We start from the raw sequence: 23,298 nt of genomic DNA on the forward strand, positions 1-23,298 counted from the left end.
TTTGCCGCTTTCAGAAACCATGCTTGAAACAACACACGTGACCAGGCTGCATACCGGAGTGACTGGATGAAACTCTGGGGTGTCTCTTGCCCAGAAGTTCACACTAACGGATCCTGGCCTAAGTTCCCTGTAAGCTGCGCGGCTGCCTTCTTAGTGGGGTGCAGGTGCTCAGGGAACCTGGCTGGGGGAGGGGCGCACCTCCCCCAGCCCCAACCTGCTGCAGCCGGGGAAGCCTGGTCTGGACCTATCCGCAGTCCAGGTGCCCCTCCCCCAGCCCGAACCCAGCCCTGGCCTGGACCTGCTGGGGGAGGGGCTCCTATCCTGTGGCCCCAGCCTAGGTGCTGCTGCGGGGAGCCCTCTCTCCCCGCCATAGCCCTGGAGCACCCTCCTGCACCCCCAACCCATCATCCCCGGCCCCACCCCAGAGCCCACACCCCCAGCCAGGGCCCTCCACCCAACCCTCTGCCCCAGCCGTGAGCCCTCTCCCACGCTCCGAGCCCCTCGGCCCCACCCCCACCACATGAATTGTATGTGCACCAATATGAAGGTCATGTGTCTCACATTGCCTCCATATTGATGGACATAACAAAATCCATTCCGCACATGGGTGGGCAAAATGGAGGGCACGCTGGTCCTGGCCCAACGCTCTATGAATCTGGGTCCCAGTGCAGGGTGAGGGAGGCTGAGTGCGTATCGTGTTAGCACCGTGACTTGTCTGGGCCTTTTGTTCTCTGCTGCGTTTATGCCTCACAGCTGGGTGATGGAGTGACACTGCACGGTGGAGTGATGCATCTTAAGGAGCTGGTGGCATCTCAGCCAGCTGAATTCTCAGCCAAGAGACACTTTTCTCTGCCAGTTTATGCCTCAGCCGAGGCTCTGCACATGTCCCTTCTGCATAACATGCACCATCAGCTAGCACGTGGGTCCTATCCAGGACCCTGCACATGTCATTATGGAGTTCTTCGTATCCTCCAACCCCCGTTGCCCTGGGGCTGAGGGTTTGCTCTGGAACTGGGGTCTTTGCCAGGTGACCTCATACCCCCCAGCATTTCTAGTGGCTAACGCAGGATGCAGCATTGTCACCTGCGAAGAGCAGGAATGGTTCCTGAGCACAGTGGCTGCTGAGCCCAACCCAAGGGGAGCTGGGATGTCCCTGGCCTCACCCCCAATCCCTGAGGAGCCAACCCAGAGCCTTGCCTGCCAAATCTGTGCCACGCTCACCCCCCACCTTCCAGGCTGGCCTGCCCTGGTGCAGTGTCTCTCCCCATCCCCGAAGTATCTGCTCTCTCTAGCCCTGCCTCTGCCAGTGATATGCACCATGTGTAACATGCATACAGCTGCAAGAGCCACTGAATGTGGGAAATGTTCTACCTCAATCAGGTGTGGAGGGGCTGGGGGTCAAAGCAGGACAGTCCCACAAAACCTGGGACTGCTGAGGGGGATGGATCTGCCTGGCTTCATGAAGAATAGATAATGGGACTGGTGGCGATACATTCGGGTAGAAACGTTTCAGTGACACCTCCATATATGACCTCGTTTGCCACTGGGCTTGAGGCAAAACATTCAATTGCTTCTTTAAATTCATGTTCGTTTTTATGTATATTAAAATAGCAGATTGTGAGAGCATCCTGCGCCAGGGCCAACCCAGTAAAATAACTCTGGCTGCTGCACCCCACTAAGGGCTGTTAAGCTGCTTACCTGGAAATGGTGCTTTGTTTTCCGATTGTTCGATACTGAAGTGACAGGTTTGTAGGTTCTAAGCGTCAAGGCCGAGAAGTGGCTGCCAGCCAAAGGGAGCGCAGGGGCCCCGACCGCGCGATGTCTCGGGAGCATGGAGACCATGCTGGCAATACAAACTCACGGTGATGTCCGCCCTTTCTGCAACTTGCCCCTGAATCCTGCCCTTTCGCTAGCAAGAGATGTGAATTACCACCGAAAAGGTCACGTGTCTCCTGCTTGCGTATTCGTCTGAGCCCCCGAGCTCAGTGTGTGAGCGCATCAGCATGGGTGCCGGCATTGGCTGTAGCCGGGCTTCCGCAGCTAACGGGTAATTGCAGCAACGCTTTGTTGATACGCAGCAGGCCAAATTTTGATGATATAAATTATTTATCTGCACTACCTGGCTCCTACGAGCCCCAGTGGTGGGCTAGGTGCTGCTTTGCATCCGGCAGTTGTCCGTGGACAGAAACCAATTGTTGTCAAGGTGGAGTGGGACATCTGGTAACCAAACCGAACCCCCCCTCCCCTCAAATAACTGAGCAGAATGCATGTGAAGGGCTAGATGGAAGTGCGTGTCCCGCTCTCGCGGGAGCGCCGGCTCATCCTTCGGGGAGGGATGATGGGTCAGAGGCCAATATTCCATTTGTAAAATGTGTGTGAAGATGGCAAATATACAATAGCTAGGGCCCTACCAAATTCACGGCCACGAGAAACACCTCACAAACCGTGAAATCTGGTCTCTTGTGTGCTTTTACCCTGTACTACACAGATTTCACAGGGGGAGACCAGAATTTCTCAAACTGCGGGTCCCGACTCCTGACCCAAAAGGGATTTGCAGGGGGATCACAAGGTTATTTTAGGGGGACAGTGGTATTGCCACCCTTACTTCTGAGCTGCCTTCAGAGCCGGGTGGCTGGAGAGCAACAGCGGGTGGCCGGAAAGTGGTGGCTGCTGGCCAGGCCCTTGGCTCTGAAGGCAGCATCCCGCCAGCAGCAGCGCAGAAGTAAGCAAGACGATACCATGGTCTGACACCCTTACTTCTGCATGGCTGCCTTCAAAGCTGGGTGGGCGGAGAGCGGCGGCTGCTGACCGAGGGCCCAGCTCTGCAGGCAGCAGCGCAGAAGTGAGGATGACTATCCCACACCAGGCCATCCGCGCTGTTGCGGGCGACGGCTCTGCCTTCAGAGCTGGGCTCCCGGCCAGCAGCCGCCCCTCTCCATCTGCCCAGCTCTGAAGGCAGCGCCGGCGCCCGCAGCAGCGCAGAAGTGAGGGTAGCGGTACCGCAACCCCCCCCCCCCCCCCCCCCCGACAATAACCTTGCGACCCCTCCCACAACTCCTTTTTGGGTCGGGACCCCCACAATTACAACACGGTAAAACTTCAGATTTAAATAGCTGAAATCATGAAATTTATTATTTTTAAAATCCTATGACCGTGAAATTGACCAAAATGGACCGTGAATTTGAGAGGGCCTAACTATAGATTTCCGCTCTGATCTCTCCTATTGCTTCTATGACGGGCTTTACCCGGTGTCATGGACACATGTTCCCATCTTTATTTTCTATCCGCATGATGCCGGAAAGAAGTACAGTGGTTTAACGTGACAAGTAAAATGCTGAGTTTTTAGAATGTTGACAATAGCATGTATTCATCCCAGCACTCGAGTCTCCTTTTCCTCTTGAAATTGCCTGACATTTTATTTTATGTGCTTCATTTTCAGGGTTGGTACTGGAGTTCTCCACTGTGCAGTCGGCAATGTTGGCAGGCAACAAGATAGTAGCAAATACATTAAACAGGGAAACAACTTCTCTTAAGCTACCTTATGCTGACCTGTTACCAACCATAACAAGGTCTAGCCCTGTTTAAAATCTAAATGATAGAGGTAATGTACTATGGAAAGCCCCAACCCTGATGGAAATCATATTTCTCAGTTAATCAAAGTTCAGGTCAGATATTCAGATTCCACCGTTGGTGATTCTGTGTTGGGTTTGGTGTGGTTTTTAGCAGGAGGTGGGGAGGAGGGAGACAATATTTCTTTAATATGTGACCCCTCCTATCTTAGGTTGTTTCACACAGTTACGGTGGTAAGTCTTCACATGTCCTACAAACTACTTCAAATAATATGCTGTAGTGCTCTGGACGATCGAGGTCCTAAAGGAGCAGTCAATGTAACTGAGGAGAAGCTAAATGAATTCTTTGCATTGGTCTTCACTGCGGAGGATATGAGCAAGATTCTTACATCCGAGCCATTCTTTTTAGATGAGAAATCGGAGGAACTGTCCTAGACTGAGGTGTCAGTAGAAGAGGTTTTGGAACAAACTGATCATTTAAACAGTAATAGGTCGCCCTTAGCTATCCTCCAGCCAGCGTGTAGATGATGCTTTGGTGGCTTCTGGCATATTTAACACCATGTAATTAAACTGGCTTCAGAGACTAGTTGAGTTGCTGGTAACAATGGGGGAACTTCATTAAAAAGTTCCTGACTGTAGGGAACAGAACCCAGCACCTCTCCTCCATGCTTCTGTAAAGGCAAGGGGTCTTCTGGTACTAGACCCAACAGGCCTATCTGCAAGGATCCTCAATAGCAGTTTTATCTTCTGCTACTACAGGGGGTGGGTGAAGATGCCTGAGGCTGCTCCATCTAAGGAGCAGATGTGCCACCTGCATGTTACCTGGTGCCAATCTAGCTCATCTGGAGTGCTTTTCATTCATAGACACATTGCTTGGAAGTGGGAGCTATCCCCTACTTCAGAAAACTTCTCTAAGTCTAGTGGGTGGTGCAGTTACTTTCTGCTCACCCAAAAGCTGTGGCTGAATCATCCGGTCCTCCCTACCCCCAGTCACAACAAGAACTTTGCAGAGTCCTTGGCTCTGTTTTACAATTTCCCTCTTGCCCATGGCTGCGCTGGAAAAACTCTCACCTGCCAGTACACTGATTTTTCTTTTACTATGCCAGAGCTAATTAAAAGAGGATGTGCAAGGAAACAAAGGGGAGAAAAAGAAACATGCAGCTATTTTAGACACCACACAAAAGCAAGGCCTAGCCCCGGACAAGGAGGCCCCCCCAGCAGCCCTCTCTGTGAAAGATGCATTTGGGGGGGTCTAAAAATACCTAATTGCTGCTCCTAGTTAATACAACAGCTCTTCCGAATGCATGCTTTCCAAGATGAGCCCCTCATGTGGAAAAGCTAAGCAAAATTTCAATTCCCCCAGGCTACAGTAATTCTACCGGAGTGACACGCAGCTGGAAGAAAAAGAAATGTCCAACTTGGAGAAATTCAACCAGCAATTGCTACGTGTTCCTTGGGTTGCATGCATCCAGTGGCCCTAGGGGGACATAGGGGAGGCACAGGTTAAGAAGCCAAGGAGAACCTGACTGGTAATTAGACCTCCTTGGAAGTATCTAGGTTATTTCCAGCTGACACGTAATTGTGCCATCACCAGGCTCCTTAAGAGCTGCTTTGAGGAGTTCCAAGAGGCATTTTAAAAAAAACAAGGAAATAATTGTCAGTATGATACATGGTTTGAACATACACAATGCTCATTATAATTTATACATGCATATTATTATCACTAGTTTCCAGAGCCAAGGTTTTTTGGTTTTTTTTTTGGCTTTTACATTGTCAAAGTAAACAATAAAACAGCACATTTTGGCTGTTCCTTCCAATCACTGAGCCATAAACTGATCCTCTAGTTCCTTCGATTCATTTTCCAGTCACTGCTGCTCTTAGATCAGACTAATCATGATTTTCTAGAGAACTTTACAGTCTTCACACAGACAAACTAGGAGTATTTAAGCAAGAGCTTGGACCAACAGGAATGGCCGGACATACACATTTAGGGTACAGACAATGCAAACATAACTGATAGTCACCAATCCAGTAAAAAGAACAGGAGTACTTGTGGCACCTTAGAGACTAACCAATTTATTTGAGCATAAGCTTTCGTGAGCTACAGCTCACTTCATCGGATGCATGCAGTGGAAAATACAGGGGGGAGATTTTATATACACAGAGAACATGAAACAATGGGTGTTACCATACACACTGTAAGGAGAGTGATCGCTTAAGATGAGCTAATACCAGCAGGAGAGCGGGGGAGGTGGGAAGAAAACCTTTTGTGGTGATAATCAAGGTGGGCCATTTCCAGCAGTTGACAAGGACGTCTGAGGAACGGTTGGGGGGGGGGAATAAACATGGGGAAATAGTTTTACTTTGTGTAATGACCCATCCACTCCCAGTCTCTATTCAAGCCTAAGTTAATTGTATCCAGTTTGCAAATTAATTCCAATTCAGCAGTCTCTCGTTGGAGTCTGTTTTTGAAGTTTTGTTTTTTTGTTGAAGAATTGCCACTTTTAAAGGTCTGTAATCGAGTGACCAGAGAGATCACATTGGTAGATGTGCAGGTGAATGAGCCTCTGATAGCGTGGCTGATTTTATTAGGCCCTATGATGGTGTCCCCTGAATAGATATGTGGGGACAGTTGGCAACGGGCTTTGTTGCAAGGACAGGTTCCTGGGTTAGTGGTTCTGTTGTGTGGTGTGTGGTTGCTGGTGAGTATTTGCTTCAGGTTCCTCAGACGGTCTTGTCAACTGCTGGAAATGGCCCACCTTGATTATCACTACAAAAGGTTTTCTCCCCCCCTCCCCCGCTCTCCTGCTGGTAATAGCTCATCTTAAGCGATCACTCTCCTTACAGTGTGTCTGGTAACACTCATAGTCTCTAAGGTGCCACAAGTCCTCCTTTTCTTTTTGCGAATACAGACTAACACGGCTGCTACGCTGAAATTCACCAATCCAGCGTGCATTTTCCAAACAGGACAAACAACACTTTCAGATTTTATTTGAGTGGGTGAATATATTTCATATAATTGCATGTCCTAGACAGTATTAGTAACTGAGGTATCATTCATGGAACACGTGCTATGATCATACGTTCTAGATACAGTATGTTGTCTCTGAGTCTCGGTAGGAGCTGAGAATGACTTTTAGTAAATTCTATTATTTAGTAGGGTGAGTTAAGCATAAAGGGAAGTAAATTTACTTTTGCAGCACATATGGGAAAAGCCCATTTTCTGTTCAAATAAACAGACCTGGCTGAAATGTCTAGCAGTGAACACAAATACATTCCCTATTGCATGAGCCCAGCTTCATGTGTAGCTTCCAATGCATGTGAGTAAGCTGGGTTTGCACACCTGCCTAGGACTGAACCTGTGTAACATCAAATGTCGGCATGAGCATTAGATGTTGGATGCACATGGAAACTGGGCGTGCATGGATGTGGATGGGCAATTTTGAAAATATGGCCTCGTTGCACTGTGGGGGGTGTTTTGTTTAAGGAAGAATTGCATCTCCTAAAGCCTGTTAAAATGATTAATCTCTGGTGCCCCATTGACTGTATATTACAATGAAAAGGCCTCTTGCAGCTGATTATTTCATAAGGAAACATTGTGCTTGCGCACAACACAAACAGCTAATGAAATAAAAGGACAACATGTAAAATAAAAAATGCACAATGTAATCTGTAACAAGTATGTCCTTGCCATTAACTAGTGAATCCCACAGGAAGTGGATACAATTAGTGTTCAAATCTTCCAGCTCTGACTCAGGCAAAACTCCCCTGGAGGGCTTTTGAATGTCTGAGCTAGGTATCAAAAACCTTGTATTCCTTAAAAGCATGGGGGAAGAACCCCTACTTTAACAGGGAGGGGTTAAGTGAGACGGGCACAGATTGTCCTCCTCCTCGGCAGAGACGGTCAAAGCTCAGGCCCTCCCCACACACTCAGTGGTGATGAGAACGGTAGGACACAGAGAGGGCAGGATAGCTGGAGAGCCATTCTGCAACAGCTCCAGGCGGCTCCCCTGTAGCATGGGCCCCAAGCGGTGGCCCGCCTCTGTCTTCCTCCCTAACCGCTGCGGGTTCTGTGCTGCGCTTCGGCTGGTAAGTGCAGCAAGCGTTTCAGTCCCAGCACGTGCAGCAGCAGGCTCCCGCGCCCCGAGAGGACTCGAGTCAGCCACCGCCGGAAAGTCTTGGGCTCAGCAGACAGGTCCGTCCCGCAGCGTTTCAGCCCCGTCGCTCTGAAGATGCTGGTGTGCACAGGGGGGCACTACGGCAGACGCTGGGTGGGCGCTCGGTCACATCTGCCCACGCGTCGTCCTCTCCTCCCATCTACGCCCCACGTGCTGATCTCTGTCTGCCTGGCTGGATCGGCAGCTGAGCCAGCATCCTGCCGCCACCAGAATAGTGCACATCCTGGAACATCCCCCCTTCCCCACGGGTGGCGCGGTGGGCTCAGATCTAGACGGACTCTGCAGAGCTTTTAACGACTCAGAGGGGACAAAAATGTCTTAATTTATGATGCAGCATCTGGCATCTAATGAGCACCAGCTCCTCATTCTTGCTTCTTGTTGTCCAGCTGCTGCTGGTTTTTTTTTGTCCAGCCCAGTCATATTAAGTGGCTTTCACTGCACAGCCCTATGTGCTAGCAGGGGGATGGAAACCTTTGGTGTCCCTTATTCCCAGCCAGTGAGCTTACTGGGGCCAGTTCTAGCTGGGGTGCCCAGCACCGCGTCCTCCCTCCAGAGCTGGCCTTGTGCTAGGCTCCTTGATGAGACTGGATCATTGAGGGAAACTAAGCTATGGCACCTAACTGGATGCCTGGGGAAGAGCTGCCCATGCAGCACCGTAGCAAGAGAGACCGTGGCAAAGTGCCGCCCTTCCTGCAACGACTCCGTGTGCACTCCCGTCATACAGTGCCGGCAGAGCTGCCTTTGGTCCTTGCTGGTTTCCCAGGTGGCTGCGTGTAGTGCTTCTTGTACGGGCTAACTGCTGAAAAGCACCGACATTTTCCCATCCGCTGACCCTCGTCCACGACCGCCGTCGAGCTGCTGTCGCATTGCTGAAGCCATCACTTGCGGGAGCTAAAAGTGAAATGAGGGGCTCGTGTTCCCTCCGGGTGGGGCGCTCTCTGTGCTGCCACGGGTGGCAAGGCTGCCGTCACGGTCTGGTTCCTGTAATTAGGCTGACGGAGTGAGGAGCTGGGATTGGTGTTCGGTTTTGTGGCACGCTGAGGTAGCTGCTCACGGTTCTCCCGGAGCTTTGGTAGACAGCTGCCCGCTCCTGCAGACAGCAAAATACCTCCTCAACGTGCAGTTTGTCTGCAATGGGCAACTGTGAAATAATGATGCCAAGTGCCTTTTCTTTCAGCCCAGCGCACTCGGCTCAGTGCAGCGACGGGCCCTGCACGCACGGCTGGTTATGAATGCGGGAGCTGCGCGGTTTGGCTTAGGCTGCGGGGCCTGCATTTCCCAAAGCGCCTTCGTCCGGGGCATGGGCGCGAGGGAGGGCTAGGGCTGCCTGACTTGAGATGCTTTGAAAGAACTAGATGACCCTGCGCTCCCAATCAGGCCTTTTTTAAAGCATCTTCAGCAGGACCTGACTGCAGCTCCAGTGGGAAGCCAGGGAGCTCCTGGTGCTCTGTACCTCTGGAGAGCGGGCCCCAGATGTCAGCCAGGCTCCAAGCTGAAGCTGTGATAACGGGAGAACCGCTTTTCTCCTTTCCCCTTCCCTCTATTCACCAAGTGACCTCTTCTTTTGGGTGCCCCAGCTTTGGGTACAGACCGTGACTCTGGCTGGCGTTGAGGCTGATCAGCACCTTTGCAAAGCAGACATTGGCGGGGCCGGGCTGGGGGTAGGAGGGCTTGATTTGGGCTACCAAAACCATTTTTGAAAATTGTCACCTAAGCTAATGCCTGTCTCCCCTTGTTGTGTCCCTCGCTCCCAGCCCTGGGGCTCACAAAGTGCTTCCCGCTCTATGGCGGAGCCGCTCTTTCTTTGTCCTGCAGCCCTTGGGTTCAACAGCAACGTCCCTCAGAACTCGAGCCCTCCACCCTGGGGCTGGAACCAGCACAGTGCATGGCCCTGCCTGGGTGCACCAGGGAGGGAAGGACAAGGCACCGGCTGCCTCAGCCTAGCCCCATGCCAGGGCTTTGTGCTAGGTGAGCTCTTGCAGGAGAGAGACTGCTAGCACCACGGCCGGTGCTTGCCTCTCCTCGGGGAGCAGAGCAGCCCAGGGGCTGGAGGGTGCTGCTGCTCTCCTGTGGCACGCCCCAGAGCTCCGGGAGGTGTTGGCCTGCTGCGGTGCCCAGCAGTGCCTCTGGAGCCTTGCTGGGGCGGCGCTCCTCTGACCTTCCCCCAATACGCTGCTGGGCCTTAATGTGACAACAGAGCCCTACTATTCAACGGACACACGAAAGCGGCAGCTCGCGTCAAGTGCTCCACCGCCTGCTTCTCTGGCAGGCCTGAAGCTAGGCCACAGAAGGGATCAGCTGATGGCATCGCGAACCTGTATGTCACCAAGCCGGAGCAGATTGTGCTGTTGGACTCGAATCCAAATATCCTGAGATGGAGACAGGTGGTGGTCAGGGATGGGCCTATTGCTAACTGCGTGCTCAATTTTAACATGCATATTTTGAACTGTGTGTTTTGTCAGATAAAGAAGACATCCATTCAGAGATCAGGAACTGTACCATCTGACCTATGTAACTAACACGATGCAAACTGTGAATTTTACAATCCCGTGCAACTTGAAATTTTTGCTCTTCGTGAACAATCAAGGTTTATACTTTCAATGTATTTCCTGTGGGTATTTCCACTAGTAAAACTCAAGCGCTTGAAAGGTCAAGGAAGCAAACATCAAAGGGCTGTGGACAAAGTCGGGTCAAAATTAGCTTCCAAATCTCACAAGCATTCACAAATAGGAAGTTCCACTCAGACACAATGAATGGCTGTTTTTGACTTTCCAGTTTAAGGTCTCACTATCTAATCATCAGGCTGCTAGCTCAAAATGCTAACGTTGAGACAGTGACCGCAGGCTTACACTTCCTCTCCACAATAGAGAATTTTGGATGCATTCATTATGCATGGAAGCAGAGGTCCCGGAGTCACTTTGGTTGGGGCTTTAAATAACTAATGGTTCCCTGAGGCAAAAGTTTGCTTTTATAATTGCTAATAAATTCCATCACTCAGTGATGTTTACTAGCTATGAAAACAAACAACAGACCATTAGCTGGCATTTGACAGCATGGATTAAATCTGTGGTTTCACTGAAAAATAACCAGAGAGGCTTTAAAGAGCTCAGGACACTGGTGAGCTGGCCTAGTACCTGTAAAAGACGTGTTCCCATCAAAGGTGCATCTAAGCAATGCCAGTGGATCATCCAATGATGGACAACACCTCTCAGAGGTGCAAGTGCCATTCTGGGGCTCAGCCCCACAGACCCATCCTCTCCTGTGCTTATTTGCTGCAGAGCAGAAGGAAACAATCAAACATACAATGCTAGACAGACCTCCAAACCAGATTTCTCCCCTCTGTTTCTGAGCCTCTAGGAGAAATACGGTGGGAGCTAATGCCTGCTGTCACCCTGCTCCTTTTCCAGCCTCTCTCCTGCTTAGGCAAGGGGACTGCATGATGCCATGATCTCATTGGGAGCATTACCTCATGGGTCGTCAGGGCTTGGCGCTTCGCACTGAGCTGTCTGAAATATTTTGGCTGAGCAGGGAGGGAAATTTTTCACTCTTAATGAGAGTGTCTGTGATGAGTGAACTTAGAAGGGCTGGTTTGCTAGACTGTGTGTGTAGGAGGCATGGAAGGGAATTAGCAGAAGTCTTTTCCCCTCCCCCCAAACCTTTTAATACAGCTTTGAAAGGTCACGGTAGGGAGACCGTATGGCCCATGGGACTGGGAGCCAGCTGACCTGGGCTCCCCTCCTGGCACCGCTATCACTGTGTACTCTTAGGCAAATCACTGAGCTATTTTGTGCCTCTGTTTCCCCATCTGCAAAAATGAACTAGTAAAACTTGCCCTCTGCCTGCCGGTGAACAGCCTGCCTAATGAGCCAGGAAAGAGGAAGAGCAGTGAGTTGGCAACACTTGCAGATGACCTCAAATAAAGTAGGTTCGTCAAGATCAGAGAAGACTGAAGAACCTTCAGAGGCTCGTTCACCTGCGCATCTACCAATGTGATAGATGCCATCATGGGCCAGCAATGCCCCTCTGCCATGTACATTGGCCAAACTGGACAGTCTCTACGCAAAAGAATAAATGGACACACATCTGACATCAAGAATTATAACATTCAAAAACCAGTCGGAGAACAATTCAGTCTCTTTGGTCACTCGATTACAGACCTAAAAGTTGCAATTATTCAACAAAAAACCTTCAAAAACAGACTCCAACGAGAAACAGCAGAACTGAAATTAATCTGCAAACTGGACACCATCAAATTAGACTTGAATAAAGACTGGGAGTGGATGAGTCATTTCACTAACTAAAAACTATTTCCCCATGTTAATTTTCCCCCTACTGTTACTCACACCTTCTTGTCAGCTGTTTGAAATGGGCTGTCCTGATTATCACTACAAACGCTTTTTTTTCTCCTGCTGCTGATAGCCCATCTTAATCGATTGGTCTCGTTAAGAGTTGGTGTGGCAATCCCCATTTTTTCATGTTGTGTGTGTGTGTATCTTCCTACCGTATTTTCCACTGAATGCATCCGATGAAGTGAGCTTTAGCCCGCAAAAGCTTATGCTCAAATACATTTATTAGCCTCTAAAGTGCCACAAGTCCTCCTCATTTTTCTGTGATTCTTTGGTTCCTGATACAACCCCACTGACATCAATGGACCCTTATAAATCACTTGCAGCTCTACATATGAAAAGTTTTAAGTTTAAATGTTATTTTATAGATAAAATTAGATGTTGGGGGCTTCTAACGTTGCTCCATTAGCCCTTTGTGGTCTGAGTCCAGTGCTTGGCACAGGAAGGAAATAGATTATTTATAGTCCAGTTTAAAATATAACCTCTCCTAACAGAGGCCCCTCCTTGTACACCTGGCTCTCAGCTGTTTTAGCTGATGCTTTTCTGTCACCACAAAGATGGGCACAGAGTTCCCAGCATTTCTTGGCAGCGCTGGGTCTCGGTCCTTGGATGCTTCCAGTTCTTTAGCATGAATCCAGCTCTGGGGTTCCATTATTCAAAGCTCTGATGGCTCGGAGTGTCTACGCTCTGTCTGCGATGCGTGCGCAATGGGCCAAGCAGTGTTCTCCGTCTCACAGGTGTAACTCCATTGGACCACAAAGCTACTGCACAGCCAGAGTGGTGCAACGGGGAGGAGAGCATAGCCCTGCGTCACGGGATTGCCTCCGCACTGAGCAGCACTTGTGGTCGTTGAGCCTCACAAAACGATTCTGTCATAATTAGCTCGTCAGGCAGAACACAGGGTCACCATTAAAGGAAATTAATGAGCTTCCAAATCCATGTCTTAAAAGTGTTTCTCATTATCTTCTCAGAATACAGCACAACACCTGCAGAATTGTAATGTCCAATTTCAGCAAGTGTGACTGGCAGCAATTATGAACTCGTTCAACAAGGCAGGAATTAAGCGTATGTTTGACAAAAATAAAAGGCTACCAAGGAATTGGTAAGAGGGTTACATTAAATGCCATCCTGTATTGGGGGAGAGGGGACACAGCTTCAGCTTGGGAAAACACCCCGCAGTCTAAGTGACTGACAGGTAAAACGCACTTCCACAGTAACTCTTAGAGTCATCAGTTAGCTCTGTTCCCCACCCACCAGTGCAAACAGCCAAGAGGCAAATGCCCCTTTACAGTGTCCCATCCCCTTTGCCATCTGCTAAACCCCACTCTTGGTTTGGTATCAGTGGGCAGCCCAGCCCCAGAGGCCCAAGGTCACTCAGACAGGCCGGTCTCTTGGGAAGTGCTACCTGGTCATAGCCTGAGACTCCACCACCTAACCCATGGTCCAAGTTCAGGGCAACTGCATCTGCATTCCCCCTCAGTGGACCAGCCAGGACACCCAACTGCAGCCTTCCTGCTTCCCAGCCATTGCCTTTCTTGGGTGGAGATCCGCGTCTCTCTCTCCCTCCTGATGGGGTATTTCCAGCCTGCCCAGTTTTCACTGTTGTTCCCAGCGGAGACGAGCCATCCAAACACACCAGCTTGCTTTCTCTTCAGAGATGGCTAGCACAGGGATTGTCAACCATTAGAAGTCCACACAGCTCTTTCTGTGCAAGATTGCTGTATTCCTGGGGTGAAAAGCATTTCAGAGAAAACATTTAAAAAACAATAGAAGAAGCTACACCTATATGAATAAGCTTATCAGCACTCACCCTAACCCTGACATGGGCTCTGGCAGGAACAGTCCTTCAACACTCCACCTTAGGGGTTTCCTTGTGGTTACGAGTTCAAGCTTCACCTCAGAACAAGGACCCAGCCTTATGAGGCCTCAATAAAATAAGATTCATTTCTTGACTCACTCTGCTCAGGATGGTCGCAGAGAGGGGCTTAGGCCCTAAAGGTCTCAGCAGGATCCTGATAAGGATGCTCTTGTGGTTGGAGGGAGTTCTGGATTGCCTGTTGACTCTGGACCCATCCTGACTCAGAAAGTGTTTTGTAACAACTCCCTGCTCACCTCGCTGTCACTGTGCAACATGGCAGAGCTACCCCAAATGTTAGCATCAGGAGACATGGGTCTCAGGTGAGGTCTGTTTGGGGACCTGGCAGCAGGCGGTCAGATCACTAGCTGATGTTCCCGTGAACGAAGGCAATTGGATTACATATACGTGCCATATCCCAGTATTCAGACTGGGACAACCAGCCGGGTTTGGAGGGGGCTGGAACAGTGTTACTGGAACCATCATGGGTTGGGTTAGGCTTTACTAATGAGAGAGTCCCATTAGGATGTCCAGTTTCCCCCACAAAGGAAGTGGGACTTGATCCTGCAGGATGCCGACCACTCTGGCCTGGCCCAGCAAAGCATCTAAGCAAGTACTTAACTGTAAGCACATGAATTAGTCCCATTGAGTTTTATGGGACTGCTTAAAATTAAGCATACGCTTAAGGGCTTTGCTGGATCACGCCCGTGTTCAGCACCTTGCCGCTTTGAGGCCCGGGGGCTGTGGGTGGCTAACAGTAACCACGGGTCAAAGGAATTCATGTTGTTAATAGTTGCAGCCAGAGGTCTTAACTCAGAGATGTGGGTGTCGTTGTAGCCTGCCCTGGAGTGCACTCAGGAAACCAACTTCTTGAGGCCCTGTCCCAGGGCTACGTCTGACCCCAATTTGGCTGTGAAAGCCCTAGTTATATCACAGGGGACTGAGTGTTAAGCGTGTGCAGCAAACTGAGAATAAAGCCCTATTCGTAGTAAGGAGATTTTTAAAAGACAATTATTTGAACAAAGCTCATTCCTATAGAGTCCGGTCCATTCCCGTCCATAATTACTGCTTACAATCTGGCAAGCCGGGCCGATAAAAAAGGCCCTAAAAAGATGGAAGCAATTGTTATCCGCTGTGTGTGCAAATTCACTCCTTTCTCCAATGTCTTTATGGGGCTGGCATAGAAGGCTTCGTAGCTCTGGTGTTCAGGAGATAAGGAAGGCAGCAAATTAAAATCTTAGGAATTTCTTCTGGGAGTTTTCTAGGGCAGAAGCAGGTTTTAATTGAATTTTTACCTCCTTCTTTGCTATCATTTGTTGTTATTATGGTCAGTCCATTGTTATTCTGAACTTCTTTAAACAAATACAGATTTGCCATTTGCTTTCAGTGTGTGTGTGGGAGAAAATCAAATGACTATTCTGGAGATGCCAAACAACAGAAGGTAAGCAGAGAAGACAAATTGTTAAAAATGAAACCAATTTGATATGCAATATTTTAGTTTGATGGATTAACCACCATATTGTGTCATCAATCAAATGAAGTATGAAAGGCTGCTAACTATATTCTTAATTATTAAACACTTCCCCGGTGTTCTGTAGCTGGTCTGGGTTTAAAATTTTCAATTAAAGCCTTTAATTTTTGCTTTTATTCCACATTTAAAAAAAAATCTTTAGTTCCAAATGTCTTGATTTATATAGATTTGATGTAGCATCAAAAGTTTACTCTGTTAATTGCAGTACATACAGAACTGCAGATGTCTTCCTTATTGATCTCTGAGCCTTTTCTTGTCAGTCAAAGACAGAAGATTGCGTAGGCATGAATCACTCTGCAACCCACTCAGCAACAGGAGTACTGATCTTTAAGTGAACCACATCAAGACAGCGAGGTCTTGTGTGTAATTTAGACAAAAAAATTGGAACAAATCTTCATTTCTTTCAAATGTCACTCCAATTTTCTGCTTAGAGGGTGCACACAATCCACTCGTACGAAAACGACATTCCAAACTCTTAAGAAGCAAACTAGTAGCTATATATTATTTTTAACAAAAAACATTTGTTTACCCAGCTTCCCCTCGAGAGATGAGATTTTTCAGATCAGCGGTTTCCAGCTTTGTTTCATCAATAACTTCTGCAGTTGATGTACGGGAAAATGTGGAGCAATAGACTGGTTCTTTGTTCATTGTTCTTTATTCGGTATTAGTCTTTTCTACCACTTGAAACCAGCATAGGGACCTGATCTAGACCAGCTGAAGTCAATGGAAAGGCTCCCAGAGGACTTGCATTAAGAATCTCCATGGTGAATTCTGTTTACCTCCAGTCATTAGCACTCCAAACACTAGAGCTATTAAAGCCAGATGGAAAAGTACAGTCAGAGTTGACTTAACAGAGTAACGATCCACTCGCGTAAGGGACTAAATTATTTCCTGGACAACTCCTCTGAATTCAGCTGGCATTACACGAAGAATGAATCCGGCCCAATTATACTGAAGCTGATTTGGAAGAAAGAAATCACCAGCGCTCTTCAGGAAAACAACCCAAACCAAAAAATGTCTCAGTAGATATCGGAACAACACCAGAGAGAGTTGTCTGCATTGATTCTCTCTGCTGACTTGCTCTATCGCCAAAGCTGATTTTCTTCCCAAAGTCTGAGTTATTTCCAAGCATTCCCATTCTCTCCCGGTGTTCACATTTGAATACCGCTGATGCACGTTGAGGAACAGTGACATGACTCAATAGTTCCCCTCAGCCAAATCATTGTGAGACTGGGATATTTATTGTGCTATAACAGAGGTGATTATATGGATAATGACTGTCTAGATTGAATTGCAGGGTACAAATAATCTTTTTATTAGTGTGACCTGCATTGCTACAATATAGCTAAAAAGCCTCATGTCTATGATTCTAGAGTCCAACTGTCCCAAGAGCTGTGGGGCTAAACAGCCCTGATAGAGCCTCAAGCGAAAATGGAAACACATTTGCCTCAACTCTTTAACTATTTGCAGTTAGCATGACAAGGCTGCGCAGATACCCTGCACTGCAGCTTGGTCCTGACTGGTAGTACGGTACGTGCCCCTCTTGTCTGTCAAACAAGGCCCAATCTTGCCGGGGGCTGAGCGCCCTCCTTTCCGACCCCGGTCAGTGCAGGAAGAATGCAGTCCTTATGCTGACTGGATTTACTTTTCCAAATGCTGGCAGAGCAGAATATAAAAACCTTACCTGTGGCACCAAATCCCCAGCTGGCATGAACTGGTTTCCCTCCATTGTAAACAATGCAGCGTTGCCAATTTACACCACTTGAGGAGCTGGCCCTAGGTTGCCACAAATCTGTTCCCCTTGTCAGACATTATAAAGAAAGAACTGTGAATTTACACATTTAGCCTAAAACCGTGCAGCAGTGACCTGCCGTATGTCTGTACAGCCCCAGCGAGCTGCACAGCACTTGACGGACGTGGATGCAGATGAAGCCCTGGGTCCTGAGAGCTTGCAGTCTAAGGCCCTGATCCGGCAAATGCTTATGTAAGCACGTGTGTGTGTGTGTGAGAGAGAGATTCAGATAACACAAGAACTAGGGATCACACAATGAAATTACTAGGCATCAGATTTAAAACAAACATAAGGAAGTACTACTTCACACAATGCACAGTTAGCCTGTGGAACTCATTGCCAGGGGATGTTGTGAAGGCCAAAACTGTAATGGGGTTCAAAAAGCATTAGATACGTTCATGGAGGATAGGTTCATCCATGGCTATTAGCCAAGAGGGTCAGGGATGCAACCCCATGCTGTGGGTGTCCCTAAGCCTCTGACTGCCAGAAGCTAGGAGTGGATGACAGGGGATGGATTACTTGCTAGTTGCCCCATTCTGTTCATTCCCTCTGAAACACCTGGCACTGGCCACTGTCGGAAGACAGGATACTGGGCTAGATGGGCCGTTGGTCTGACCCAGTGTGGCCACTCTTATGTGTGTAAGTGTTTGCACCCTGATCCTGGCTCTTGAATGTGCACTCACCCTGGCCTGATCTCTCTCTTTCGTTTTATCCCGCTGCCCATTGCCCTACTGTTTGAGCACCCGTTCTGTATAATCACTAGCGAAACCCATAGTGGATCTCCTGGTGTCTCTGGCATTTCGCATTTTTGCTGTCAAGAATCTGCCTGTCTTTCTTTTGTTGGTCTTGTTTTGGGTTTTAGATTTTATCAATTTTTGTCTAGTAAGGATTTAGAGGGAGGAGATGGTGTCGGTGTCTGGGTGTAGAGGGAGTGGCTATCAATATTGTGAGCATCGTTTTCATGGCAAAAAGGCACTGGTGTAACTCTGGAATTAACTTCAGTGGATTTCTTCTGGATTTACACTGTGTAGCTGAAATCAGAGCCTGGCCCAAAGTCTGTGTTGACTGCACTGTAACATGTTTCCAGAACCCGGTCCAAAGAAAGCAGCAACTGCATATTCTTGCAATTTTTAAATAAAACCAGAAGCTCTTAGTATTGCTGTGTATCTACCCATAGGCCAAAGATGTACTAGACTGATAGCCTGGAAGGGCTCCGGCATTTGGACTGCTGATGTCCGAGGCACCTTGCTCTTGTTGTTCTAGCAAAAGCCTATGCTGTCATGGGCTCTTCACGGCTCCTGGGGAACAGGGGCAGGATGGCATAGCCAATGCAGCAGGACTTGGAAGCCCCTCATTGTTCTTTGTGGTCTCCACCATCTCCGAGAAGCACTGGGCTGAAACGTGCCCACAGATATGAGGCCAGAGGACACTGGAGCCTGTCCATGTCTCTCTGTACACTTGCTGTCAGAGCGTGATGGAGAGCAATGAAATTGTATTCTTCGCCGGTGACTGAAACTGGTGCCTCGGTTATGGTTCCAGCCTCTGAAGGGAAGAGAATCATAGAAGATCAGGGTTGGAAGGGACCTCAGGAGGTCATCTAGTCCAACCCCCTGCTCAAAGCAGGACCAATCCCCAACTAAATCATCCCAGCCAGAGCTTTGTCAAGCCTGACCTTAAAAACCTCAAAAGAACGAGATTCCACCACCTCCCTAGGTAACGCATTCCAGTGTTTCACCACCCTCCTAGTGAAAACGTTTTTCCTAATATCCAACCTAAACCTCCCCCACTGCAACTTGAGACCATTACTCCTTGTTCTGTCATCTGCTACCACTGAGAACTGTCTAGATCCATCCTCTTTGGAACCACCTTTCAGGTAGTTGAAAGCAGCTATCAAATCCCTCCTCATTCTTCTCTTCCGCAGACTAAACAATCCCAGTTCCCTCAGCTTCTCCTCATAAGTCATGTATTCCAGTCCCCTGATCATTTTTGTTGCCCTCCGCTGGACGCTTTCCAATTTTTCCACATCCTTCTTGTAGTGTGGGGCCCAAAACTGGATGCAGTACTCCAGATGAGGCCTCACCAATGTCAAATAGAGGGGAACGATCACGTCCCTCGATCTGCTGGCAATGCCCCTACTTATAGATCCCAAAATGCCATTGGTCTTCTTGGCAACAAGGGCACACTGCTGACTCATATCCAGCTTCTCGTCCACTGTAACCCCTAGGTCCTTTTCTGCAGAACTGCTGCCCAGCCATTCGGTCCCTAGTCTGTAGCGGTGCATGGGATTCTTCCTTGCTAAGTGCAGGACTCTGCACTTGTCCTTGTTGAACCTCATCAGATTTCTTTTGGCCCAATCCTCCAATTTGTCTAGGGCCCTCTGTATCCTATCCCTACCCTCCAGCGTATCTACCTCTCCTCCCAGTTTAGTGTCATCAGCAAACTTGCTGAGGGTGCAATCCACACCATCCTCCAGATCATTAATGAAGATATTGAACAAAACGAGCCTGAGGACTGACCCTTGGGGCACTCCACTTGATACCGGCTGCCAACTAGACATGGAGCCATTGATCACTACCCGTTGAACCCGACAATCTAGCCAGCTTTCTATCCACCTTATAGTCTATTCATCCAGCCCATACTTCTTTAACTTGCTGGCAAGAATACTGTGGGAGACCGTGTCAAAAGCTTTGTTAAAGTCAAGGAACAACACGTCCACTGCTTTCCCCTCATCCACAGAGCCAGTTATCTCATCAGAGAAGGCAATTAGGTTAGTTAGGCATGACTTGCCCTTGGTGAATCCATGCTGACTGTTCCTGATCACTTTCCTCTCCTCGAAATGCTTCAGAATTGATTCCTTGAGGACCTGCTCCATGATTTTTCCAGGGACTGTGGTGAGGCTGACTGGCCTGTAGTTCCCAGGATCCTCCTTCTTCCCTTTTTTAAAGATGGGCACTACATTAGCCTTTTTCCAGTCCTCCGGGACCTCCCGCAATCGCCATGAGTTTTCAAAGATAATGGCCAATGGCTCTGCAATCACATCCGCCAACTCCTTTAGCACTCTCGGCTGCAATGCCTTCGGCCCCATGGACTTGTGCTCGTCCAGCTTTTCGAAACAGTCCCGAAGCACTTCTTTCTCCACAGAAGGCTGGTCACCTCCTCCCCATGCTGTACTGCCCAGTGCAGCAGTCTGGGAGCTGACCTTGTTCGTGAAGACAGAGGCAAAAAAAGCATTGAGTACATTAGCTTTTTCCACATCCTCTGTCATTAGGTTGCCTCCCTCATTCAGTAAGGGGCCCACACTTTCCTTGACTTTCTTCTTGTTGCTAACATACCTGAAGAAAACCTTCTTGTTACTCTGAACATCTCTTGCTAGCTGCACCTCCAGGTGTGATTTGGCCTTCCTGATTTCACTCCTGCATCCCCGAGCAATATTTTTATACTCCTCCATGGTCATTTGTCCAATCTTCCACTTCTTGTAAGCTTCTTTTTTGTGTTTAAGATCAGCAAGGATTTCACTGTTAAGCCAAGCTGGTCGCCTGCCATATTTACTATTCTTTCTACACATCGGGATGGTTTGTCCCTGTAACCTCAATAAGGATTCTTTAAAATACAGCCAGCTCTCCAGGACTCCTTTCCCCCTCATGTTATTCTCCCAGGGGATCCTGCCCATCAGTTCCCTGCGGGAGTCAAAGTCTGCTTTTCTGAAGTCCAGGGTCCGTATCCTGCTGCTCTCCTCTCTTCCTTGTGTCAGGATCCTGAACTCGACCATCCCATGGTCATGGCCTCCCAGGTTCCCATCCACTTTTGCTTCCCCTACTAATTCTTCCCAGTGTGTGAGCAGCAGGTCAAGGAGAGCTCTGCCCCTAGTTGGTTCCTCCAGCACTTGCACCAGGAAATTGTCCTCTTCACTTTCCAAAAACTTCCTGGATTGTCTGTGTACCGCTGTATTGCTCTCCCAGCAGATATCAGGGTGATTGAAGTCTCCCATAAGAACCAGAGCCTGCGATCTAATAACTTCTGTTAGTTGCCGGAAGAAAGCCTCATCCACCTCATCCCCCTGGTCCGGTGGTCTATAGCAGACTCCCACCACGACATCACCCTTGTTGCTCACACTTCTAAACTTAATCCAGAGACTCTCAGGTTTTTCTGCAGTTTCATACCGGAGCTCTGAGCAGTCATACTGCTCCCTTACATACAGTGCAACTCCCCCACCATTTCTGCCCTGCCTGTCCTTCCTGACCAGTTTATACCCATCCATGATAGTACTCCAGTCATGTGAGTTATCCCACCAAGGCTCTGTTATTCCAATCACATCATAGTTCCTTGACTGTGCCAGGACTTCCAGTTCTCCCTGCTTGTTTCTCAGACTTCTTGCATTTGTATATAGGCACTTGAGATAACTTGCTGTTTTGTCCTGCTTTCTTAGTATGAGGCAGGAGCCCTCCCCTTTCGCGTTCTCCTGATCATGCTTCCTCCCGGATCCCACATCCCCATTTACCTCAGGGCTTTGGTCTCCTTCTCCCAGTGAACCTCGTTTAAAGCCCTCCTCACTAGGTGAGCCAGCCTGATTGCAAAGATGCTCTTCCCTCTCTTTGTTAGGTGGAGCCCGTCTCTGCCTAGCACTTCTCCTTCTTGGGACACCATCCCATGCTCAAAGAATCCAAAGCCTTCTCTCCGACACCACCTGCGTAGCCATTTGCTGACTTCCATGATTCGACAGTCTCTACCCTGGCCTTTTCCTTCCACGGGGAGGATGGACGAGAAGACCACTTGCGCTTCAAACTCCTTTATCCTTCTTCCCAGAGCCACGTAGTCCGCAGTGATCCGCTCAAGGTCATTCTTGGCAGTATCATTGGTGCCCACGTGGAGAAGCAGGAAGGGGTAGCGATCTGAGGGCTTTATGAGTCTCAGCAGTCTCTCCGTCACATCGCGAATCTTAGCCCCTGGCAAGCAGCAGACTTCTCGGTTTTCCCGGTCGGGGCGGCAGATAGATAACTCAGCCCCCCTGAGGAGAGAGTCCCCGACCACCACCACCCGCCTTCTTCTCTTGGGAGCGGTGGTCGTGGAACCCCCAACCCTAGGACAGTGCATCTCATGCCTTCCAATTGGCGGAGTCTCCTTCTGTTCCCTTCCCTCAGATGTATCATCTGGGCCACTCTCCGCATTAGTACCTGTGGAGAGAACATGAAAACGGTTGCTCACCTGTATCTGCGTTGCTGGTACATGGACGCTCCCCTTTCTTCTTCTGGAGGTCACATGCTGCCAAATTCCTTCACCATCCTCCTGTCCCCGCTGCGCAGCCTGCTCTGAATCTTCAGAACGTTGTGCCCGTAGAAGCATATCCTGACGTCTGTCCAGGAAATCTTCAGTTTCTCTTATGCAACGCAGGGTCGATACCTGTTGCTCCAGACCTTGAACCTTCTCCTCCAATATGGAGACCAGCTTGCACTTTGTACAGACAAAGTAGCTTCTGTCCTGTGGAAGAACGACAAACACGGCACATCCAGTGCAGGTCACAACAGCTGAACGCTCCCCATCCATATTACCGTCCTTCTACGAGCTTCCTCAGGACTTGTAGTAACTACTCAGAGAAGCTGGCAAGATGTCAGCCTCAGTGGGCTCTCCCCGGGCGAACTCCCAGGCAAACTCCCTCTGTTAGCCGCTCTGCTGTTCACAGCTGACTGGCTTTTTATAACAGTCAGGCCCACTCAAGGCTCACCTGGAACCAAGCACTCCCAATTCACACGTTTCAAACAACCAATCAAGCATACGGTCAAACTGTCCCCACAACAGACACTCAGATACTCACCAACACAGCCTCCCTAATGCAGCCCTTAGAATACCTCCTCTCAGACAGATCCCAGGCAAACTCCCTCTGTTAACCACTCTGCTGTTCGCCGCAGTCAGGGAGCACCAGTAATGTCAAGTCTTGGTCCTCCTGCATGGGACCTCATATTTCTATTCCCCAAGAAGCAGGGCTCCGGCAGTGCAAAGTAGGAAGCTAAACCGGACTACAATAAGTCTCTG

This window comes from Chelonia mydas, chromosome 9, assembly GCF_015237465.2.
Source record: "Chelonia mydas isolate rCheMyd1 chromosome 9, rCheMyd1.pri.v2, whole genome shotgun sequence".
Classification (NCBI taxonomy): Eukaryota; Metazoa; Chordata; order Testudines; family Cheloniidae; genus Chelonia; species Chelonia mydas.